This window comes from Macaca thibetana, chromosome 7 (genome assembly GCF_024542745.1).
Source record: "Macaca thibetana thibetana isolate TM-01 chromosome 7, ASM2454274v1, whole genome shotgun sequence".
NCBI classification, from domain to species: Eukaryota; Metazoa; Chordata; class Mammalia; order Primates; family Cercopithecidae; genus Macaca; species Macaca thibetana.
In genome coordinates, this window is record NC_065584.1 from 137218326 (window position 1) to 137240488 (window position 22163).

A 22163-nucleotide genomic window follows, 5' to 3' on the forward strand; every position below is an offset into this window, starting at 1 on the left:
AAGGTCCCAAGACCAATAATGATAAATTCAGGATTCAGAACTGTATTTGATTCTAAACTCTCTGCTGCTGACTACTGTGCCAGAGATGGGAAATAGGTTTTTACCTCACATAGTAATTTTGATGAGCAGTGCTGTCTATAGTGACATGATGAAAAGGATTTCTGAGGTTGCATCCTTGCTCAGTGGAAAAGCATACCATGTTCAATTAGTGATGCCTGTCACAGGTGAGGAATAGGAGAAGGAAGGTAGACCAGGCAGGTAATTGCCCCATGCAAATGCTATAATGCACAATGTTATAGTCCTCATTTGACTTAAGAAAAAATCAAGAACAGAACCTCCTTGTAGGTCAGAAGGGTGAGGAGCAGAACCCAGGACCCCCTAAGAAGGGATAGAGAGCATGATCATTGGGCTCTTGAAGGATGCCATGTCAAGCAGTTGTGAAAATCACTCCCCATCTTTTTTTTTTTTTTTTTTTGAGACGGAGTCTTGCTCTATCCCCCAGGCTGGAGTGCAATGGCTCAATCTAGGCTCACTGCAACTTCTGACTCCCGGATTCAAGCGACTCTCCTGCATCAGCCTCCTGAGTAGCTGGGATTATAGGTGCCCACCACCACGCCCAGCTAATTTTTGCATTTTTTTAGTAGAGACGGGGTTTCACCATGTTGGCCAGGGCGGTCACAAACTCCTGACCTCAGGTGATCCGCCAGCCTTGGCCTTCCAAAGTGCTGGGATTACAGGCATGAGCCACTGTACCTGGCCTCCCCATCTCTTTATAGACCTCTTTACCTCCCTGCTATGAAGAAAGCTTTGATTGACATGTCACTGTGTGCTCTTGTGGCAAGAAGCCAGGACTGGCAGAAGCAGATGGTAGAGATAGGAGTTCACTCCAAACTTTCTCAAGTTCACACCCTCATGATGCCTTTTAACATAGCGTATTGGAAAACTCAACTTACTTTCTGCAAAAAGATTCCAGGAAGGTGTGAAGGTGGAGGGTGGTATGGGGTGAGCATTTTTCTCTCACATGTCAGGATCAGATGTCCGGCTTCTAGCCATGTTCTGAAGTACGCTTGGCTAACATCTCTTTGAAGATCTGGGGTTTGTCTTATACACTGCTGAAGCTGCTCTGTAGTACCCAACACAGGGCTTCACCCATTAGTTCATGATGGTTGAATCCATTTTACTGTGGAAGGTCCCAACTTTCCCAAGGCAAAAGGCATTGCCTTATTCTTCATCTAATGAGTTCTTTTCTGTGTCCTTGTCTGGGCACATGGTCTGGAACTGGGTTATTGGCTGAAGGTTTAAGCAGCTTTCTTGCTACAGCAATGTAGAGTTTACTTTCCTTTTGGGCAGGAGACTACACCAGGCTTATACAAGCATACCAGCTTACCTCAGCTCTCAGAAGGTGCATGCAATTGGATCTATGTCCCTTCCTGTGGTCCTTGTCTCCTGATTTTCACAAGAAAGGGATAGAGGCTGTAGCATTTCAGTATTCTGGTTTATGGTTCTGGATTCTGGGTTTCTAGTTGAGGATTATAGCTGGTGAGTGTTTGAATTCTTGCCTGTGACTCTTTAAATCCCTTCTGCTTCCACAATGGCATGCTTACTTCTAGTCAATATCCAGGGCAGAGATTTTGATTCCACTCCAAATCTGTTTCTCCCTTAGTTTTCCTTTCTTAGTATTATCAGGTCAAAAATCTGTTTTTCCTTCAAATTTCCATCAACGTCGAGTCCATCAACAAACCTGTCAGTTCTACCTTCAAAACATTCTCCAATTCTGCTCCTGTCTCCCCTACCTCAACCACTACTATCTCAATGCTGGCTTCCTTTATTTCCTAACTAGACCAACATAGCTTCCTCACTTATTTCTCTACTTCTACCTTCAGCTGTCTCTATTTCACTTTCATACAGCTTCCAGAATGATCTTTATTAAAAAATACTTAATTTTGCCTTTCTGCGCTACCCACAGAGGGGTCCATTCGGCGTTGTTCTGGATTCCTGTCATAACTTAAAGGGAAACTTTCACAATGTCTGGAGCCCTTGATGCCCTGCAAATGAAGGAGGAGGATGTCCTTAAGTTCCTTGCAGCCGGAACCTACTTAGGTGGAACCAATCTTGACTTCCAGATGGAACAGTATATCTGTAAGAGGAAAAGTGATGGCATCCACACCATAAATCTGAAGAGGACTCAGGAGAAGCTTCTGCTGGCAGCTCGTGCCATTGTTGCCATTGAAAACCCTGCTGATGTCAGTGTCATATCCTCTAGGAATACCGGCCAGAGGGCCATGATGAAGTTTGTTGCTGCCACAGGAGCCACTCCAATTGCTGGCTGCTTCATTCCTGGAACCTTCACTAACCAGATCTAGGCAGCCTTCTGGGAGCCACGGGTTCACCAGCCTGTCATGGAGGCATCTTATGTTAACCTACCTATCATTGCTCTGTGCCATCCTTGCAACAAGGGAGCTCACTCAGTGGGTTTGATACGGTGGATGCTGGCTTGGGAAGTTCTGCGCATGCGTGGCACCATTTCCTGTGAACACCCATGGGAGGTCATGCCTAATCTCTACTTCTACAGAGATCCTGAAGAGATTGAAAAAGAAGAGCAGGCTGCTGCTGAAAAGGCTGTGACCAAGGAGGAATTTCAGGGTGAATGAACTGCTCTAGCTCCTAAGTTCACTGCTACTCAGCCTAAGGTTGCAGGCTGGTCTGAAGGAGTGCAGGCACCCTCTGTGCCTATTCAGCAGTTCCCTACTAAAGACTGGAGCACTCAGTCTGCCACGGAAGACTGGTCTGCAGCTTCCACTGCTCAGGCCACTGAGTGGGTAGGAGCAACCTCTGAATGGTCTTAAGCTGTTTTTGCACGGGCTCTTAAGCAACATGGAAATAAGGTTGGTGGAAAATAAATATCAATTTCCAAACAAAAATACTTAATTTTTAGAGAAGTTTTAGGCTCACAGCAAAATTGAGTTAAAGATACTGAAATTTTTCCATTTTACACCCATCTCACTTCCCATGCACAGCCTCTACCATTACAAACCTCTTTCACCAGAGCGGTACATTTGTTACAATTGCTTAACCTACACTGATGCATTATAATTACCCAAAGTCTATAATTTAAATTAGAGCTCACTCTTGGTGTTGAATGTTCTCTGGGTTTTGGCAAATGTATAATGTCATGTGTCCACCATTATAGTATCATACAGAATTGTTTCACTGCCCTACAAATCTTTTGTGCCCTGCCTACTCATCTCTCCCTCCCCACAGTCCCTGGCAACCACTGATCTTATTACTGTTATCATAGTTTTGTCTTTTACAGAGTGTCATGTGGTTGGAATCATACAACATGTAGCCTTTTCAGGTGGGCTTCTTTCTTTTAGTAATACGCAATTAAGTTTCTTCCACGTCTTTTTTCTGGCTTGATAGCTCATTTCTTTTTAGTGCTGAGTAATATTCCATCTATTGTCTAAATGTCCCACAGTTTATTTATTCATTTACCTACTGAAAGACATCTTGGTTGCTTCCACATTTTGGCAATTATGAATAAAGCTGCTATAAACATATGTGTGCAGGTTTTTGTGTGAACACAGTTTTTCAACTCCTTTGAGTAAATCCTAAGGAATATTATCACTGGATCATATAATAAGAATGTGTTTAGTTTTCTAAAAAACTGCAAAACTGTCTTCCAAAGTGGTCATACCATTTTGCATTCACACTAGCAATGAATGAGAGTTTCTGATAGTTAAAAGATACAGAATGATCTTTTAAAAATGTAATACTAATGACTCAGAAATAAAGAGATCATAAAATACTATTATAAACAATAATACACCAACAAATTAGATAACTAGGAGAAATAGATACGTTCCTAGAAACATACAACTGATCACAACTGAATCAAGAAGAAACAGAAAATCTAATCAGACCAGTGACAAATAAGGAGATTTACTCAGCAATGAAAAACTTTTTAACAAAGAAAAACCAGATAGCCTTACAGGTCAATTCTACCAAGCATTTAAAGAGGAATTAATGCCAATTCTTTTTATTTTTATTTATTTATTTAAGATTGGGTTTCACTCCGTCACCCAGGTTGAAATGCAGTGGCATGATCATAGCTCACTATAACCTCAAACTCCTGGGCTCAAGTGATCCTTTTGCTTCAGCCTCTCTGGTAGCTGGGATCACAGGTGTGAGCCACCACATTCAGCCACTAATACCAATCATTTGAAAACTCTCCCAAATAATAAAAGAGAAGAAAACATTCCAAATTCTTTTTATGAGGCTAGCATCACCCTGCTAGCAGAGCTAGACAAAGATGCCACGAGAAAACTATAGGCCAATACACCCGATGAACATGGATGCAAAAATCCTGAAAAATATTAGCATTTTCAACATAAGTAAATCAATTAATGTGTATACCACATTAACAGAATGAAGAATAAAAATCACATGATCTTCTCAATAGATGCAAAAAAAAAAAAAAGCATCTGACAAAATTTAGCACCCTTTCATGATAAACACTATCAGCAAATAGGACTGTATCTCAACATAAAAAGGACATGTATGACAAGCCAATAGCTAACATACTCAATGATGAAAAACTGAAAGCTTTTCCTATAAGATCAGGAACAAGACAAGAATGTCTGCTTTTGCCACTTATATGAGATATAGTATTAAAAGTTATAACCAGAGCAATTAGACAAGAAAAGGAAATAAAAGGCATCCAAATCAGAGAAGAAGATGTAAAATTATCTTTGTTGCAGATGGCATGATCTTATATGTAGAAAACCCTGAAGAGGCCATAAAAAACTGGTAGAACTAATAAATTCAGTAAAATTTCAGGGTAAAAAAATCAACATACAAAAATTATAGTATTTCTATACACTAACAATGAATTACCCAAGAAGAAATTTAAAAAGCAATCTTGTTTACAAGCATAAAAATACTGAGAAATAAACATAACCGAGGAGATGAAAGAGTTGTACAAAGGAAACAATCAACAAAATAAAAAGACAGCTTATGCAGTGGAAAAATATATTTGTAAAACATATATTTGCTAAAGGGTTAATATTCAAAATATATGAGAAACTCATACAACTCAATAGGTAAAACAGAAATAATCTGATTCAAAAATGGGCAAAGGAACTGAATAGACATTTCTCCAAATAAGATATACAAATGATCAACAGGTGTATGAAAAGGTGCTCAGCATCAGTAATCATCAGGGAAATGCAATAAAACCACATAAGATACCATTTCACACCTGTTATACTGGCTATTATTAAAAAAATCCAAAGGATAACAAATGTCATTAAGGATGTAGTGGAAGGGGAACCCTTGTACACTGCTAGTATCAATGTAAGTTGGTGCAGCTACTGCGGAAAACAGTATCCAGATTTCTCAAAAAATTAAAAATAGAACTGCCACATGATCCTGCAATCCCACTTCTGGATATATATTCAAAGGAATTGAAATTAGGATCTTGGAAAGCTATCTGCACTCCCATGCTTATCACAGCATTATTCACAATAGCCAAAATTACAAAACTATCTAAGTGTCCATTGTTAAATAAATGGATAAAGAAAATGATATATGCATACAATGGAATATTATTGAGACTTCAAAAAGAAGGAAACCCCACCATTTGTGACAACATGCGTAAACTTGGAGGACATTATGCTAAATGAAATAAACCAAACACAGAAGGGCAAATACTTTACGATCTCACTTATATGATGAATTAAAAATAGCCAAATTCATAGAAGCAGAGCTTGAAATGGTGATTGTCAGAGGCTAGGGGGAGGAGGAAATGAAGAAGTATTAGTCAAAGGGTACAAAGTTTGGTTATACAAGATAAACATGTCCAAGAGATCTACTGTATAACATAGTGCCTAAAGTTAGTAAGTATTGTATAATACTTAAAATTTTGCTTCTACCTTCTGGTAGATCTTATGTTAAGTGTTCTCATCACAAAGAAATCCTAATAAATAAAGAGGGCAGAAAGAAACTTTTGGAAGTGATGGATAGATTTACAGAAGAGATTTTGGTGGTAGTTTCAGGGGTATATGTTTCTCTCCAAACTGATCAGGCTATATACATTAAGTATGTACAGATTTTGATATGAAAATCATATCTTAATCAAGTGGTTTTAAAAAAAGTAACACAGTCATCTCACTCTTGTATGTAAGATTCTGCAAATGGCTTCCTATCACACTTAGTGTGAAATACAATCTATCATAAGACCCTAAAAATAAGGACCTTTTCTATGTCTTTAAACTCTCTTACACCCTCTTTCACCATGCTCCAATGACCTCAGTCTTCTCTCAGTCACTGAAGCGCACTAAGTTCATTCTTGCCTCAGGACTTTTGCACTTGCTACTCCCTCTCCCTGATGTCTTACGTAAAATAACATGCCAACCCCACCATCTCTTTACTCTTTCTTATTGTTCCTCATGGCACTCACCTCTACTTGAAATTGCAACATATGTTAACCTGTTTACTTTCTTTCTTATTAGAATGTAAACTCCATGAGGGTAGAGACTAACAATTTCCCCAGGGTCTAGTATAGTGCTGGAATACAACATTTATTGAGTTCATAAGTGGATGGATTTGCAACCCACAGATAATTTTCCTCCTGTAGAGTAATTTGCTCATCTAGGAAATGAGAGGTTGAACCGGATGACATCTCAGGACCTATTTGGTTCTGAAAACTGGGAGCATATGAGAAACTTGCAATTTGTTTTATTTTTTAATTTAACGTTTAAATTCAGGGCTACAAGTGCAGGTTTGTTATGGAGGTAAACTTTTGTCATGGGGATTTGTTGTACAGATTATTTTGTCACCCTGGTATTAAGTCTAGTGCCTATTAGTTATTTTTCCTGATCAATTTGATAGTGAGCAAAAGGAGCTTAACTGCATTATGAGAACAGAAAGAATGTTTTAGTAACCATTTCCCCCTTCTCCATGTATAATGGCTTTTTCTTTATTATTTTGATTAAAACACCTTTAAAGTCCAATTGTGTTTCCAGCATGGGGGTAAGAAAAACTCTGAGACTGAAAACAGAGTTTAAGTACTGATGCTAAAGTGATGCAGAATTAAGAAAATACAGTTGTGAACTGGAATTAGTCTGGAGAGTTTTACAAAGGAGTCAGGTCAACTTTGGGCCTCGAAGGCAGGGTAGGTTTTACATTTGATCTGAGAATAGGTAAACAGTCATTAATGGTTCTTAAGAAGGGAGTGGTGTACTAGAAATATAGCATCTGGGAAATTATCTGTAGATGCCCTACTAGAATTGAGATCCTTGACCAGACTTTGAACTACTTAGGGTGTAGAGATGTGCTTTCTAAACTTTGAGTTGAAGCATAGTTTCTAGCATACACTAGGTCTTAAAAGATTATTCATTGGATGAGACTGGGGATGATACTGAATCTGAAAGGGTTATGAGGTAGAAACCCAATGAGGATTGCTTGTTGCACTGGCTTCCACATATTGCCATGCCATGCTGTGATGTGGACAGCCCCAGGTTCCTCATTGGCTGAGGAGGAAGCTGGAGGTGAGATGGGTCCACATTTCAAATCCTATGGTTGCAGCTTAGACTGGAATGCAGAGCACCCTGCATTCCATGAGGGCTTGATGTGATGGAACGTGGCCTTGAAGCCAACAGACATGCCCAGCACACAAACTCACTCACATGCCAACCCCCTATCCCGAGTTCATAATTACAACATAATTCAGTCTGAAGTTTTCTCCCATAAGGAATTAGTATTCTATTTGGTAGCCACTCAAATTCTAAACAGTGAAAACTCACCATCAAGAGCTTGATTGAATGACCCACGTGGAATTGTTTATACTTCATTAATGCTTTTTATAAATCATGAGTTTGACAGGTTACTGGCATGGACTTTCCAAATCTCATAATTGTGTTTTGTTTTTCCCTTGCTTCATCAGTTTCCTTTCACAGGCTGACAGCTTAGAAAATGTTACTAAAACCACCAGCTACTGCAGTGACCGCTTCTGGTGTGAGCACCTACTGTATTCCCAGAACAGCTGTAGAGGTCTGAAGGCTTGGACTGTATGTAGTCTCGGCTTGGCCATGTATTAGCTGGGAGCCCTGGGCAGATCTCTGCCATCAGATCTGTAAAAAAAAGATAAAATATGTGATAATAATTATTTCATAAGACTGTTAAGAATGACATGAGCTAATGTAGGCAAAGAACCTGGTGCACTGTCATGCAGTAAGTGCTGAATAAAGCTAGTGATTGTAGTTCTTTTATTGGTAAACCTCAAGATGAGCATCCAGAGGCTGAAGTGATTGCAAATGACCAGCACCTAAATTATAGGAGGACAGCTATTACCTTTATGTCTGTCCATACTAGGTGAGTTTGAGAAAATAGGATCTTGCATCAATCTAGATCATTATTTGGATTCTTTACCTGAGTCGATCATGAAGCCAACCCAAGGTTATGGGCTCTAATGGAGGTGTGTAGAGCAGTGGTATTTCCTACTACTAGATTATAATCTCTATAAAAGCTTTGTTTTTGCATTCTCAGAACCTAGAATAGTGGCACTCAACACATCAACAGGCTTTTAATAACTCTGTCTAAAGGATGAATGGATAGAGAAACAAGGCAAAATAGAAGGTAATTCCATCATTTATCTAATGGTTTTCTATACACATATGATATAAATATATACTTTTCTATATTTTTATTTATATACTTATCTATATATGCATATATTTTCTGATTATAAAAGTAACACATACTTTTTGTAAAAAATTAAACGGTACCAAAATACATAAAGAAAAAATAGTCCCTGGAATTCCACCCTCAGAGTTAACTGTTGTTACTGACTTTGGTATCTATTTTTCTTGATTTAAAAATTGTCTATGCTAATGTATAGGCACTTAACAAAAATGGGCTCATACTCATTTTTAAATTTAGCTGTATCTTAAAGCCCTTTTTCGTATCAGTTCATGTAGATCTACATTTCTTTCTCAGGATTGCACAGTTTCTATCATGTGATTTCATCATGCTTTATCTATCCATTCGCCTCTTGATGGAATTTAGATTTGTAATAACTTTTTTTCACTACACTAATATAATATTTCAAGAAATGTTCATGTACATATGCTTGCCTTCTTTGGAAAATAGTTCTATTGAAAAAATCCCTAATAGTGGAATTGCTAAATGAAAAAAATGTGCGCATTAAAATTTTGATGTTATGCTTTGCTTTTACAACTTCTTTGGAATTTGAAAACATTGTTTGTGCCAGCCCTGCAGTGCCCCTACCCAGACAATAGGGTTAGCTCTTTACCTTAGTGCTCTTTCATTTAAACAAAAAAAAGAGTACTGAAGGTGGGTTCATGAGATGTTTGTGGATTGTAACTGAAGATACTTCTTTTACCTGGCAGCTCAGTCTCTGACAAAGTAGACAGCTTTATGGGGTGGATACATATGGAGGCATGAGGAAGGAAGAGATGCCCACTTGGGCATCAAAATAAATAAATAAACAAGATGATGAATGAAAGAGCAAATATTTCCCATATGTGCTCAGCCAAGATGTGGTGACAGGTTTGGACAGCATGTCAGTATCAGAGTTGGGAAATGGAAAACACGCTCCATTTGTGGGGCAATATCATTATGAATGGAGCCATATCCCCCTCAGCATCGTTTTCCTATGTGCCCCTAACCCCCAGCCCAAGATTGTAAAGTTTTATGTCTGGAAGGATAAACAGTTCTGCAAAATAATTACAAAACTGAACAATGGAGACTTCCTTACTGCAGCGGAGATGGAGGAAGGGCTGGAATCGGGATGGCTTTGTGGTGCTGGCAGGGATTTTCAGGGTGATTTAGTGTGGATTGATCTGCAGTTTATTCTGCAGCCATTGTTTGTAATGTGCTTTGCCAGCTCATGTACCCTGAGCCTTAATTGTTCTAAATTAAACTATAGGGACCACACAGCACACATTTCAATCAGAGCGACAAAATATTGCACCAGATCCCACAGGGATACATCAGCCCCTGCTAGGATGGGCTTGTACTCAAGGGAAGAGGGAAAAAAGTGCTCAGGAGAGCATTGGATTAAATTGAATAGGTTCTGTTCTATTTGTGTACAAGGTAAAACCCAATTGTGCTACCTCAATCTGTGTGTATGTGTATTTGAATAATAAAAGACAATACAATTGTTTGCAATGTGGTATTTATCTAAATACTGAGGAAATATAACCCTGAGTTGAATTACTCTGTATTTTGTTCATTAGCATTGAGTTTTAAAAATGAGTTGAAATGATACCTCAGTTGGGGAATGTTCTGATTAGGCTGAAAAAGCTGCAAGGAATTCTCATGGCTTGTTTAAATACACAGAAGCCCAGTTTCTTCTGGTAAGAGGTTGCTCATTAAAAAAAATTATTCCCTGTCAAGATGTACTATTTTAAGTCAATGTGGAACCTGGGAAATGACCCAAAGCCTGGACAAACAATATAGGCCATGGCATTTCTTATTGACTGTAAGAGAGTGACATAATTTTTCACTGTATCCTCTTCTCAAAATGTCAAAAGAATCACAACTTTTTACATGTTACATTCTGTCTCAAACAAACATTTTCTTTCATTTAAAAATGTAAAAAAAGAACGTAGCACACACGCAAATATCCAAATGTTTATCTAGGGAGCTCTACATAGCCAGGAGCCAAATCGAGAAGTTAAGAGAAAAGAGATTGTGTAAGATCTAAGGAGAACACGAAAATGAATCCAAGCCACTTCTGGGTCACAGAAGTAGCTAATTGTACTCTCCCTATACCCTGCAAACCCAAAGATAACCACTATTAATTTTCCACTGCCTTCCTCTAGCATGTATGTGTTTTATGTAGATGGGATTATACTTTGCATGCCGTCTTGTTCCTTACTTTTAAAACTTAACAGCATAATTTTCCAACTTAACACATCCATAAGCCCCTTTTCCAGAAGTAGCTCTGACATATTCTTTCTAATGGTTATGTAATATTTCACTCAGTGGATGCCTGATAATTGATATCGTCCTCTATTGATGAGTATTTGCGTTGTTTATAACTTTTACTACTAGAATTGTTTTATAATTTTAGAAACATGTTTATTTACAGGATAAATTCTAGTAGTGATATTTACCATCAAAAGATGATCACAATATTGTGTTTTTTTCCCTCAGCCAGTTATGCTTGTACTACTTGTTTAAATATACTCTACTTTCTCCACTGGGGGTGAAAAAAAGGATGATCACAATTTTTATGCTAGATATTTTCAAACAAGGGTTCACCAATTTACATGCCTAGTAAGAATACTTGAGAGTTCTTTTTTGCCCACAAAGTCACATAATTGGAAAAATGGATGCATTTAGAGTGAAATGGAGACTTAAATACTCATATTTACTTTAATGTCTTTCTTAGTCATACCTAACCACCTGTAATCACTGGTCCTTCCTCTATCATCTACGACCTTCTGTCTTAGGTTTGCCTCAGGCTAATGTCTTCATTACTTTTAAGACTGTATTTTTATATTACCAATAATGGTATCCTCTAAGGTGTTGGACTTAGCTAGTTTCCCTTTGCAGTATGACCCGAAGTGGCTTGGATACATTTTTGTGTGCTTTCCAGATTTTACACAATCTCTTTTCTCTTAAGTTCTTGATCTGGGTCCCCTCCTGGCTATGTATAGCTCCCTAGATGAAATCTGTGCCATCCCCTGGAATTCAAGTTGCCATTCACATATCTTCCCACATATCTAAGGGCATTTTGTTTTGCTGATCAACTTCTAATTTTCTTCAGCAAACACTGATTAATAGCTTATTATGTGCTAGGCACAGGATCCCTGTCTGTGGAGGATCATGCACCATTTGGGGATACAAACCTGCAAATATTCCTGTGGATGCAGGGAAAGAGAGACCTTGTTTGCAAGGTCTTTTGGAATAATAAAGGAAAAATACTTAACTGTGCTCAACCAGGCCAGGGGAAGTGTCTCAAAGGAGGTGACAACTGAACTAAGGCTTAAAGGGTTACAATGTGTTTATACTCAGTGATTTCACTTTGGTTATATCCTAAAAAAAAGTCTTGAATATGCATGCAATAAGACAAGTACAAGTATGTTCATTACAGCATTTTTTGTAATCATGAAATTTCTCAATATCCACAATAGGAAAATGGATAAATGGGGTATAGTCAGATTACAGTGTCAAATTAGCCCTTAAAATAAATAAACCAGATGTATATGTATCAATATAGATAAATCCTGAAAACATCATGTTGAGTGAAAAAACCACACTGCAGAAGAATAAACACAGCATAAACATATGTCTTTGTATAAACAGAAAATAACACCATGGGTTTGGGAATATATGCATGCAGAATAAAAGAAAGAAGTTGCTGATAGCAAGAATAAACCCCAGTATCAGGATAGTGATAATCTGGGGTGAGAGAGGCAGAGGAGAATGGAATTAGGGAGGAGGAAAAAGCGGTTCTCAATAATTCCTGTAATGTTTTATTTCCCTAAAAATGATGAAATAAAATATGGCAAAATATTCACATTCATTAGATATGAGTGGTGGGTACATTGATGTAATTCAAACACACAGAGAATAATACCATTTATTATTCTGTATGCTTGAAGAATTTAATTAAGGAAAAATGACCAGGACTTCTTTAGGTGGATAAACCTGGATGCTATGTATTTATTTGAGGGGGCAGTGTTTGGCATTGTGTATTAAGTTGAGCAGCACCCTGGGAAGGTTTTTAAATTTGGAGAGAGGGAACATCTCCTTGGGTGACATTCAGTGGCTTTAAACTTTGTCTTAGGGACTCTGAGCTAGTATAGGGTCTTCACTGCTAAAGTGGGAGGAGAGCATTTAACAGGTTAAATGTTACTGTATTTGTTTGCATATTCATGTTCAAAGACACCGTTTGAGCAAATATTCTGGGCCTGAAAAAGAGTTTGAAAACACCTGATTTATGAAACCCCTTGCCTGGGGTAGCTGTTTTCATCTTTCATCATTTTACTTTGCAGAAATAGACTCCACCAAGGTCAACAAGGGTAGGTTTGCACTGGAGGGAATGGTTGCCTCTCTACCCATCTTTCTGATCTCTTTCCAGCTTTGACAACTTCTGTGCTCTCTGCATATTCTTTGGTCTCTGAGGTCTCATCTCAAAGTGTCATCAGTGTCTCTGATTTTCATAATTGTAGGATTCCTTTACTTTGCACTCTGGACTCAACTTGCTTTCCTTTATAGTGGAAAACACCGAATCACCCTCCACTTCTTGCCATCCCTTCTCTAGAGTTGTCTGCCTCTGTCTGTTTTCTCTGATCTGCAGACTGATCACCTTGCCTCTGGCCTTTCCCTTTACAAACACACTCTTGCAAAATATTTTTCCCCTGGTACCTTTTTCAGCACATGACCACCATCCAAAAACTGAACAATTAAAATACACCCTTAAAATACAATTTCTTTTAAAACATTACCTTTACTAGACCCACTTGTCTACATAATTTCTCCTTCTTTCCTTGATTCCTCATTTCATTCCTTCTCTCAACAACCTTGCTGCCTCCTTTATCTAATATCCAGTAATCTGGCCTGTTCAGTGGCAGGTTCTTGCATAGTGTTGACTAAGCCTTCTGTATCTACTGAGGCTGCTAAGCTATACTCCAATATTTGTTACATAATATCCCTACATACAGAAGATATCGAATTAGCAATTTAATTAAATTATCATTTGCAGTTGGCCATTGTACCATTGTGTGCCTTTTGTCCATGTAAATGCAGTCTATTGAGATTGTAATCTTTTTAGTGCAGAAATAGTGGCAGACATGTTTTGCAGTACCATTTGCTTGTACGGCTTTAATAGATCGTCCCAAATTGTGGAAATAAGTGTTGTATGTGAAATTTGTTGACCAGCAAAGTTTTACTGCTCTCAGTGAATCCTAAGAATCAGCAAACTCAGGGACAAATTTCTCTCTTTTTAAAAAATATTTTTTAAATTTTTATTTTTTGTGGGTGTATAATAGGTATATATATTTATGGGGTACATGAGATATTTTGATACAGGCATATAATGTGTAATAGTCACTTCAGGGTAAATGTGGTATCCATCACCTCAAGGAGTTATCCTTTGTGTTATAAAAAATCTGATTATACTCATTTAGTTACTTAAAAATGTACAGTTAAATTACTGTTGACTATAGTCACCCTGTTGTGCCATTAAATGCTATATCTTATTCATTTTTACTATTTTTTGTACTGATTAACCATCCCCACTTCTCCACCCACTGCCTCCCCACCCCCAGCACTACCCTTCCCAGTCTCTGGTAACCATCATTCTACTCTCTATCTCCATGAGTTTAATTGTTTTAATTTTTAGCTCCTGCAAATAAGCCAGAACATGAGAAATTTGTCTTTCTGTGCTTGGCTTATTTCACATATCATAATGACTTCCAGTTCCATTCGTGTGTTGCAAATGACAGGATCTTATTCTTTTTTATAGCTGAATAGTACTTCATTGTGTATCTGTACCATGTTTTAAAAATCTATTTGTCTGTTGATGGACACTTAGGTGACTTCCAAATCTCAGGTATTATGAATAGTGCTACAATAAACATGGGAGTGCAGATATCTCTTTGATGTGCTGATTTCCTTTCCGTTGGGTATATACCTAGCAGTGGGATTGCTGAATCATATGGTAGCTCTATTTTTAGTTTTTTTGAGGAACCTCTGAATTGTTCTCCACAGTGTTTGTTCTAATTTACATTCCCACCAACAGTGTGTGAAGGTTTCCTTTTCTCCATATCCTTGCCAGGATTTGTTATCACCTGTCTTTTGGATAAAAGCCATTTTAACAAGGGTGAGAAGATATCTCATTGTAGTTTTGGTTTACATTTCTCTGATGATCAGTAATGTAGAACATCTTTTCATGTACCTATTTACCATTTGTATATCTTCTTTTGAGAAATGTCTATTCAGATTTTTGCTCATTTAAAAAGCCTCAGATTATTAGATTTTTTGCTATAGAGCTATTTGAACTCCTTATATATTCTAGATTATTAATACCTTGTTAGTTTGCCAATATTTTCTCCTGTGCCAAGGGTCGTCTTTTCAGTTCTTTGATTGTTTCCTTTAGTGTGCAGAAGTTATTTAACTTGATGTGATCCCATTTGTTTATTTTTGCTTTGGTTGCCTGTACCTGTGGGGAATACCCACATTACTCAAGAAATCTTTGCCTAGTCCAATGTCCGGGAGAGCCTCCTCAATGTTTTCTTGTAGCAGTTTCATTGTTTCAGGATTTAGATTTAAGGCTTTAATCAATTTTGTTTTAATTTTTGCATATGACAAGACAGGAGTCTAGTTTCATTCTTCTGCATATAGATATCTATTAATAGTTTTTCCAGGACCATTTGTTGAAGAGACCATCCTTTCCACAATGCATGTTCTTCACATCTTTGTGAAAAATAAGTTCACTGTAATTGTATGGATTTGTTTCTGGGTACTCCACGCTGTTCAGTTGGTCTATTTGTCTGTTTTTATGCCAATACCATGTTGTCTTGGTTACTATAGCTCTGTAATATAACTATACTAGTTTTGTTCTTTTTACTCAAGATTGCTTTGGCTATTACGGCTCTTTTGTGATTCCATATAAATTTTAGATTTTTTTCTATTTCTGTGAAGAATGTTATTGGTATTTTGATAGGGATTGCATTGAATCTGTAGATTGCTTTGGGTAGTATGAACATTTTAACAATATTCCTTCTTCCAATCTATAAACATGGAATATCTTTTCATTTTTTTGTGTCCTCTTCAATTTCTGTCATAAATGTTTTATAGCTTTTATTGTAGAGATCTTTTACTTCTTTGGTTAATTCCTAAGTAATTTTATATTATTTGTAGCTATTATATTAATAAATGGGGATTTTTAAAAATTTCTTTTTCAGAATTGTTCACTATTGGCATACAGAAATGCTACTGACTTTTGTATGCTGATTTTGTATCTTGCAACTTTATTGAATTTTTTATCAGTTCGAATAGTTTTTTGATGGAGTCTTTAGGTTTTTCTTTGTTTCAATTTTCCAAATATAAGATCATATCATTTGCAAACAAGGATAATTTGACTTCTTCCTTTTCAGTTTGGATGCTCTTTATCTCTTTCTCTTGTCTAATTGCTCTAGCCAGGACTTTTCAGTACTGTGTTGAATAATAGTGGTGAAAGTGGGCATCTTTGTCTTGTTTCAGATCTTGGAGGAAAGGCTCCCAGTTTTCTCCCATTTTGTATGACACTAGCTGTTGGCTATCATATACGTCTCTTATTATGTTGAGGTTTTTTAGGCTTTTATTTTTTTTAATCATGAAGCATTGTTGAATTTTATTAAATGCTTTTTCAGCATCAATTGAAATGATCATATGGTTTTTGTCATTCATTCTGCTGATGTGATGTATTACATTTGATCAATTTGGGTATGTTGAACCATCCTTGCATTCCTGGGATAAATCACACTTGGTCATGATGAATGATCTTTTTAGTGTGTTGTTGAATTCTGTTTGCTAGTATTTTGTTGAGGATTCTTGCATCAGTGTTCATCAGGGATTTTTGGCATGTAGCTTTCTTGTTTGATGTGTCTTTGTCTGGTCTTGGTATCAGGGTAATACTGGCCTGATAGAGTGAGTTTGGAAGTATTCCCTCCTTCTCTATTTTTCAAAATAGTTTCAGTATGATATTGGCTGTGGGTTTGTCATAAATAGCTCTTATTATTTTGAGATGCATCCCATCAATACCTAATTCATTGAGAGTTTTTAGCATGAAAGGCTGTTGAATTTTGTCAAAGGCGTTTTCTGCATCTATTGAGATAATCATGTGGTTTTTGTCTTTGGTTCTGCTTATATGCTGGATTATGTTTATTGATTTGCGTATGTTGCACCAGCCTTGCATCCCAAGGAAGAAGCCCGCTTGATCATGGTGGATAAGCTTATTGATGTGCTGCTGGATTCAGTTTGCCAGTGTTTTATTAAGGATTTTTGCATTGATGTTCATCAGGGATATTGGCCTAAAATTCTCTTTTTTTTGTTGTGTCTCTGCCAGGCTTTGGTATCAGGATGATACTGGTCTCATAAAATGAGTTAGGGAGGATTCCCTCTTTTTCTATTGATTGGAATCATTTCAGAAGAAATGGTACCAGCTCCTCCTTGTACCTCTGGTAGAATTTGGCTGTGAATCTGTCTGGTCCTGGACTTTTTTTGATTGGTAGGCTATTAATTAATTCCTCAATTTCAGAGCCTGATATTGTTGGTCTATTCAGGGATTCAATCTCTTCCTGGTTTAGTCTTGGGGTGGGGGTGTGTGTGTCCAGGAATTTATCCATTTCTTCTAGATTTCTAGTTTATTTGTTTAGAGGTGTTTATAGTATTCTCTGATGGTAGTTTGCATTTCTGTGGGATTGGTGGTTATATCCCCTTTATCATTTTTTATTGTGTCTATTTGATTCTTCTCTCTGTTCTTCTTTATTAGTCTTGCTAGCAGTCTATCAATTTTGTTGATCTTTTCAGAATGCCAGCTCCTGGATTCACTGAATTTTTGAAGGTTTTTTTGTGTCTCTATCTCCTTCATTTCTACTCTGATCTTAGTTATTTCTTGCCTTCTGCTAGCTTTTGAATGTGTTTGCTTTTGCTTCTCTAGTTCTTTTAATTGTGATGTTAGGGTGTCAATTTTAGATCTTTCCTGCTTTCTCTTGTGGGCATTTAGTGCTATAAATTTCCCTCTACACACTGCTTTAAATGTGTCCCAGATATTCTGGTATGTTGTGTCTTTGTTCTCATTGGTTTCAAAGAACATCTTTATTTCTGCCTTCATTTTGTTATGTACCTGGTAGTCATTCAAGAGCAGGTTGTTCAGTTTCCATGTAATTTAGTGGTTTTGAGTGAGTTTCTCAATCTTGAGTTCTAGTTTTATTGCACTGTGGTCTGAGAGACAGTTTGTTATAATTTCTGTTCTTTTATAGTTGCTGAGGAGTGCTTTATTTCCAACTATGTGGTCAATTTTGGAATAAGTACGATGTAGTGCTGAGAAGAGTGTGTATTCTGTTGTTTTGGGGTGGAGAGTTCTGTAGATGTCTACTAGGTCCGCTTGGTGAAGAGTTGAGTTCAATTCCTGGATATCCTTGTTAACTTTCTGTCTCGTTGATCTGTTTAATGTTGACAGTGGGGTGTCAAAGTCTCCCATTATTATTGTGTGGGAGTCTAAATCTCTTTGTAGGTCTCTAAGGACTTGCTTTATGAATCTGAGTGCTCCTGTATTGGGTGCATATATATTTAGGATAGTTAGCTCTTCTTGTTGAATTGATCCCTTTACCATTATGTAATGGCTTTCTTTGTCTCTTTTGACCTTTGTTGGTTTAAAGTCTCTTTTATCAGAGACTAGGATTGCAACCCCTCCCTTTTTTTGTTTTCCATTTGCTGGGTAAATCTTCCTCCATCCCTTTATTTTGAGCCTATGTGTGTCTCTGCACGTGAGATGGGTCTCCTAAATACAGCACACTGATGGGTCTTGACTTTTTATCCAATTTTCCACTCTGTGTCTTTTAATTGGGGCATTTAGCCCATTTCTTACAAGTAGAAATGTCCTCTGTAGGGGGAAAGACCACAGGAGGAAAGCTGGGCTGACATCATCATCAGACAATTGATAATTAAAAGCAATGAGAGGACATGAGCTGACTGAGGGAGCAAGTGTATATAAAGGAGAAGGAAAAAGTGAGAACTTGGGCTTGGTGGAGTGGGGAGCACTGCTCTTTGGAAGGGGAAGAGGAATTGCTGGTGATGGAGGCAAAGCTATGATGACTGCACAACAGCTGATATCTCAGACACCTACTCATACTTCAAGCCCAAGACAATCCTTTCTGCTGTGACTTTTCAGATCTTCCTTGGGCAGAATACGTTGTTTTCTCCTCTTGGTTCCCCAGCCCTTTGTTCAAACTATGTATAGCACTTATTACATTATATTATAGTTAGTGGTGTATGTGTCTGTGTGTGTGTGTGTCTGTGTGTATTGGATTGTTATTTTGTAAATCACTTTTGGCTTTGGGCTGTGTCTTATTCAACACTTTTCACCACTGAATCACATTTTTTTGACACACCATCTATACTTAAGTAATGCTTGTGAAATTGAATGAAAAATGACATCTGGCAAGGGTCAAGTGAAAAAGTTTTGGGTTTGACAAGAAGGAAGTGAATGCACTTTCAAGGGAGCAGTTTCAGGACAATGATAGAGACTGTTCTGAAGTTCTGGTTTTGTTCTAGTTCAATTGTTTTAGAAACTGTAGAGATGTGGTCACTGCTTTGAATCGTATCAACTCAACCTTTCCACTAAAGCAAAAAATGTTCACATCTATATCAAAAGTGCAGCAATTAAAAATACTAATGGCTTGCAAATTTCTCTTTAATAAAATTCCAGAGAACATAAAATTTTTTGATATGTTATGAGCAATTAGGAAAAATATTTGCAAATGAATACTAATGCGTAATTGTGAAAGAAGAGAATGTGCCCTGCTAGTTAGGGTTAAGTAAGTTATAGTACAAAGATTAAAATGGTTTCTAGAGGTAATTTAAACCCGAGAATTTTCTCTACTTTATAATGATTTGACCTAAGATAATACTGTAGTCAGAGGAAATTTGAGAGCAACTTTTCAGAACCCCTTCAATTTCTCACTACACACTAACAAAATGCCACCAGGTAAAGCATTTCTTCTCCTGTATAAAACTAATTCTTCTACTTCCTGGTTTCTGTCCCCCGCCACCTCCTCAGGGACTCACTCTAGTGGTTATTCTTCCTTTCTTGCGCCTGCAATCTCTCTAGCTTTGTTGGCTTTTTTCTCTCAAGTTCCAGCATGCTCATGTTTCTCCCACCTCTAAAACAAAAGCCCAACCATCTTGGTCTTCAGATCTCCTCCATATCTTTTCTTTCTTTGGTCCCCCATCCAGTCAGATTCCTAGAAGTGCCCTAGATGCAATGCCTTCACTTTTTTAAAGCAAGAGAGCCAAGGAGCAGAAGACCTCATCTATTTAGGTGATTTACTTGAGTGAAGACAAATTACTGGACTAAATAAACCTCTCTGGGATGTTTAAACTTTACAACCTAATATATTTATAAAATTCAATGAGCTATTTGGATAGAAAATGGCTTTTAGGAACAAATCCCAACTTATGTAGCAACGAGTAGTCATACATCTTAAAATATAAAATTTCTAAAAATCAAAACCTTCCTGTCGTTCTAGTTTTCTAGTTAGAATATTACTCCTAAATTAGGCATTCAGAAGAGACACACCTAATTTAACTGGAAATCATTATTCTCTAGACATAAAGAGGTTTAATAGAAGTGTTGTTGGTTTAAGACATTTGCAATTGCATAATTAAATTAAAGAACTTGAAAAATGGAAACTCTTATAAGTTAATTAGTGTTGATGGTAGAAGTGTTCACAAGGAAAGACATAGAATTTGCATTTGCCAAATTATAGGGTGAAGGTAAGAGGAAGAAGTGAAAGCTGTTTGCTTGGATCACTTTCCAACAAAAACATGTATATGCTTTTTGAGCTCTAAAGAACATCACTTTGTGTTTTTCAGGACCAGAAGTACTGTTGCCAGGAAATGGTCCCAGGAGAGAGCTCCCATGCCAGAATAATAGAATTACAGGTGAATTACATGCTTAAACTAGTAGGGCTCTTAACTCATGGTTTCCACTGCATCATCTTCTTTGAGATTTGTTGGAATTTGCTTTCACTTTTCCATGTCTGTTTGGAATTTTACCAAAAATAACTTCTCTCCTTCTTGCCCAGGTGGTTCAGAAAAATACAACTGGGCTCTTCTCAGAAAATACTTACTGCTTTTGCTAAAATGTTTCCTGGACTGTACGATCAGAGCCATTGTGCACAGCTGTGCAGGTTGTACACTGGACATGGCCAAGAAGGTTGAACAACTCCATGATCTAACTACGTAGATCATGTAATTAATACAATATGGTAGCTCTGCAAATGGTATGCAGTGAAGATTCAAATGGCGGATAGGCTTCTTCGAGGTGGGCTGCTATATGTAAGTGTAAAACAAAGTTCAGATCATGATAACTGCTAATAAGATTTTAATTGTCATGTAGAAGTGTTTCAAGAACCCATTATCAACTTGATGTGGGTGTTCCTTATTAGCTCAAGTGAGGAGGACAGGGAATTATCTTCAAAGTCTGACTTTAAATGAGCTCCCAGGTGTCATGGTCATCATCATTTCTTTAGCGATCATTTATTGTGTGCCAAATACTGTGTTAGGCACTCTGAGATTTCTCACTGCAGTGACACTGTACTAAACCTGTAGCAAGTTTCATTGCTTCAAGAATTGGAAAACTGTAGTAGAAGAATGACTAGAAAAATATAAGAATTAGAGTACACTAACTCATGCCTGTAATCCTAGCACTTTGGGAGGCCAAAGCAGTAGGATCGCATGAGACCAGGCATTTGAAACCAGCCTGGGTTAAGCCGAACTCAAATGCTTGAGAGTTTGACTCCATGTCTACAAAAAAAAAAAAAAAAAAAAAAAAAAAAAAAAAAAAAAAAAAAATTAGCTGAGTGTGATGGCACATGCTTGTAGTCTTAGCTACTTGGAAGGCTAAGGCAGAAAGATCACTTGAGCCCAGGCATTTGAGGCTGCAGAGAGCTATGATCACACCACTACACTCCAGAGTGGATGAGAGAATGAAACCTTATCTCTAAAAACAAAAAAGAAAATATAAGGAATTATATTAAGATATAAGAGTTGAATTTAAAATAGCTTCATTTATATCAATGGCAATTAGTTTCTTAAGGATTATAATTTCTATTTATCTTTTCCACACGTTCTGAAAAAAGCATTAAGCTGCAGTGTAATGCTTTCTATTATCAGTAGGTGCCAAGTTGCTGAGTGAAGTAAAGTGAGCTTCTATTCCTCTGGATACAGAGGGATGGCTGTGTGACCTCTGGAAGTCCCTTTGGTTAAGCTCTATAGCTTAATGATTCTTTGGCTCAGGACCAAAGTCACATAATGTTCAGACCATAAGCCTCCAATGTTAGCTTTAAATTTAGCACAGACTTATGGAGTCATTATCATCCTTTCTTTGAGTTCTTAAAGTGCAGACAATCTTTTTACCTGAATTA

General features: G+C 37.3%; 1 protein-coding gene and 1 pseudogene across 5 annotated transcripts in view; one reads left to right on the forward strand and one right to left on the reverse strand.

Moving 5' to 3' along the window:
• ARPP19 (cAMP regulated phosphoprotein 19) overlaps nucleotides 1–22163 on the reverse strand; it is a 974666-nt gene that overhangs the window by 337305 nt on the left and 615198 nt on the right. The window lies entirely within an intron of this gene.
• LOC126959048 (40S ribosomal protein SA-like) lies at nucleotides 1692–20708 on the forward strand (annotated as a pseudogene).